This window comes from Triticum dicoccoides, chromosome 7B (assembly GCF_002162155.2).
Source record: "Triticum dicoccoides isolate Atlit2015 ecotype Zavitan chromosome 7B, WEW_v2.0, whole genome shotgun sequence".
NCBI classification, from domain to species: domain Eukaryota; kingdom Viridiplantae; phylum Streptophyta; class Magnoliopsida; order Poales; family Poaceae; genus Triticum; species Triticum dicoccoides.
In genome coordinates this window covers 722,004,753-722,008,970 of record NC_041393.1, presented here as the reverse complement: position 1 = coordinate 722,008,970, position 4,218 = coordinate 722,004,753, and positions in this window count along the sequence as shown.

Here is a 4,218-nt window from a genome sequence, read left to right as displayed (position 1 = left end):
CCATGTACGTTGGTGTTTGGTAGAGACGCAAGATGGCAGGAAACATTTGTTGGTACGTCTGCAGGGATGGGTGACACTGACAGCTAATAGTTAACCAGCACATGTTAGTTTTTTTTTCAAAAAACACCTGTAATTTTATTCATACTCATGACAATTACACGTACACTGATTTGGACCTAAGATCCAAGAACTTGTGTGACTAAGAATTACGATGATATTTCTTAGAAACACCTTCACGGTATTAATCTCTGCTCGAAGAAATGCTTCAAAGACTTCTGTTGAGAGGCTTGCAATTGGACTGAAGCAACAATGTTGTCACTCTTTTACCGGCATGAACATTATGAATAATGGTTTTTGAAAGCGCCTTGAGTCGCCCATCCAAAAAAATGGGAAGCCTTGATCGATGAACGTACTTGGGCCGGGGATGATCCCCTAGAAGTGCAGGCCGCCGAATCACTATATCTTCACCAAGGTGCCGACGAAAGATTTTACCTCGACAAAGAATCAAACCAACAAATGACCAAGACAAGGGTACAGGGGGCTCCTAATCTCCTCCCTCCTCGAGCCGTCGCCATCCCTGTCCTCCACCCCTGATCTCCTTCCTCCTAACCCCCTCCCTCCTGTTCTCCTCCCTCTCAATCCCCTCCCCCCAATCTGATTTAGGGATTTGAGCCGCCGCCGGAGCTCCGATGTGCAAAGCCCAGGCAGAGAATGATGGTCGCGGCGGGGCCTTCCTCCGTTGCGGCTCCAAGATGCGGTTGCGGTGGAGATTCGCATGGGTGTCCTAGACGTGTGCGTCGTCCGGCGTCGGCGGCGCAGCGGTGAGGACCCCTCTGTCGTCGATGACTCACCCAGGAAGGGTGGCGGTTCAAAGCGGTGGTATGGCTTCGGACGGTTTTCCGGCGGCAAACATCAGCCATGGGCATGCTGGATGATGGAGGAGGTCGATCTGATGGTCGAGTGGGGATGGGTACGAATTTGCCGTCGAAAGCTTGGTTCGTCCTTGCCAAGAACCGTCGACGGTGACACCCGCAGGCGTCCTTACCTTGTTGGAGGTGTTGTCGGGCAATTCGTGTTCCCTGTGTGCCCCGAGGGAAACCCTAGATTCGGGCTTTCTGGATCGGATGATGGCGAAGTTCCTGAGTCATCACCCCATGGGGGCATCATCTTTGGGGTTGTGCACTGGCTGGAGGGACAAGTGTCTGCCGTGGTGGCTGGGCGCAGGTCTCCGTATGCTTCTCATGCGGTGACCAAGGTAGAGTGGCGTGTCATCTACGGTATTACGAGGCGAGTCATGGCGACAAGGTGCAGTGGGGTCTTGGTGTTGGATACCGTTCGAGGCACGCAGGAGGGGAGCGTTGTTTGGTGTCACCGGCAGAATTGTCTAGCAAGATCAGTGAATTGATTGATCCTGAAGATGGGACTGCATAAGAAGGCGGCGATGGATTCTACAGCTTGCGCACGTTGTGCATGTTGAGGGTCTGCTAGACCGGTTGGTGCTCTGGCTAGCAGCGGGCGGCTTGGTAAGGCCACTGGATTTCTTGGTGTGCTTGACTCGCGGTCAGGACACATCATCAATCTTGTAGTTAGGGCAACTTTTTTCGTCAAGAAGGTGACTTTGGGTTGATCTATGTATTTATTTTGTAAGACCTTGTTGAATAAGGCAATGAAGATGGCATCGCTCGATGCAGAGGCCGGGGGAAATCCTCCTTTTAAGAAAACACAAACTCAAACTCATCAGATCCAAAGAATTGGATCTACGAGGACAAAACACTATTTAATCTCATGGCAACACCAAAAGAACGAGAGTAATTTTATTCTCACAAAATACGATGATCACTAGATGTTGACGAAGAACATAGAACTATTGAATATACGAGATCTCCCCATCTCTCACCGTCAAGATGGCAGCTGGAGTCTAGGGGCAGCGGCTGCAGGAGGAAACCCTCACACGTCGAGACTGGGAGAAAGCTCGCTAATTATGCCCACCCAATTGATGGGGAGGAACTAAAAGGCTATGCATGACCAAGCGGTTGTGCCACTATGAGGCTGGTCGTAATGGGAGTATCATAAATGGTATCATGCATGCCAACTAGATTTTTTGGATGATGTGACACACAATTAAATGAGGAAAGAGAGGGTGTGATATCATATCATGATACCTTATCATATTAAATGTTGTACTACTTTGTGTCATGCATGGCAATTTATAAGGCAACCTACGATACTAAGTTATGATACTATGCATACACTAGTATCATATATTATACTAGACCTTCATAGTGCATAGTATCATAGAGTAGTAGTATCATAAATGATATTATTTATAGTCATGCATGATACAAAGTAGCATAGCATTTATTATGATACGGTATCTACCTAATGTTACCCTAACAGCAAATACAATAGATCCTAGTCAGCAGACTATAAGCCATTACATGTCATCAAAATCCTACTTGGAAGAGAGAGAAAAGAGGAACGAGAAGGAGGCGGGCGCTTCACTTGCAGCCGGCTAAAGCGCTAGAAACAAGAAAAAGTAGCTCCCATGCAGCCATGTGAAAGCTAAAACGCGGACTTTTCATCCTCTCCCCCAATCATGTGGCCTTCCTTGCCTCCCTTTGCATGCAAGTAATAAGTGCTATAGTTATTCCAATAGCTAGTCTACAGCCAAGTTATTGTATTAGTGGGCTTTAATGAAAGCTATATGTGACATGGCCTTGCTATAGAGCCAGCAGCAGGCTCTCATATTAACCATGTCCTAAGCCTTTCTCTCTTCTTTAATTCTCTGTCACATGGCTCGCATCAGCGTATTTGTTATTCCCGAATGCATGATACTGACTAAGATACCACCACTATGACCATCAAGCGTCTTTCCCATGGCGAGCCTTTGGTCCCCTCGGGTTGGTGCATCTGCAATGGCGGGAGCCAGGAATTAAAGATCAGGAGCGAAATGAGTAAAAAAAGATATAACAGGTGCTAAATTATACAAATACATGTCTTTTTCCTAAAATCTAAGTGGTTAAGTGCAGAGAGACAAGCACATGTATGCACATCTACGGGAAGATGCGGGAGCCAAGCACATGTACGCACATTTCTGCTGTTCCATGGCGATTTCTTTCTACAACCCACCTTGGGTTCATGCATTTCCGAGACATTCCAATCGGTTTGCCCATTTCGAAAAAAAAATGTGCTATTCTGCAATGTCTGAGGTCTGGGAGGCCCGCCATGGATGAGTTGTAAAACAATGGTAGGGAAAACCCTACTATCTAACACGCCATATCGCCTGGTGGGGCATATGACAATGATCTGACCGCCAGCCAAAGTTCTACATACATGACACAACACACCAATTCATTTACATCACCAACATGTCGTGGGTGCACTTGGGAAGGTGTGCGTCATGCGCATGGATGAGAGGGAACCCTCGGGGAAGGGGGAGAGCTTCCATAACTCGCCAGCTTGGTCTGTTATTTCTCATATATTTTGCGCTGTTATCATCATAGTTTTAAATAGCCGGCTATAGCTACGCTATAGTCTGATATAACCTTTTCAGCAGGGCGCCGCTAAATGGTCTCATGTATAAATAGCCCACTATAGCTCGCTATAGCCCGCTATAGCTGATTTTGAGGTCCGTCGCTATTTGGCATAGCCCGCTATTTAAAACATTGGTTATCATGCGCATGTGAAACTATTTCATTGACGCACAAAAATTGCACTCTTATCTCTCAAATTTTGACATTCTTCTCTCAAGGCAGTAGCAATGGTAGCAATATTGCGGTTGTTACTCTGATCAAAACAAGTGCTCTCGGTAGAAGCCTACTCTGCTCTCTGCTCAGAGATGTAATACAACTGTTCTAGGCTTAATTTTGGGTGTTAACATCAGGGTGAGGAATGTGCTTTCATGATTTAACCAAAAAGAATTCAATTACTGGACCATTTATTTACCCTGCGCAGCTGAATCCGATGTATAGCAAAAAAAAAAACTTATACTGAGTCAGGTAGTCTCCTGTCCTGCCTGGGTAACTGTAAATTCAAAAGCATCCCATTACACAACTTAACATTAACAGTCTACACTCGCTGCAGCTTCGCACAAAACTGGTTCTGATCCGAGACACTCAACACTGCTCCAAGTACAACATCGTTCCAAATCACAGCTCATGTCAGTTTCAGTTTCCATATTGGCCGCAAAATAACCAAAATATGAATTCTACAGATTAC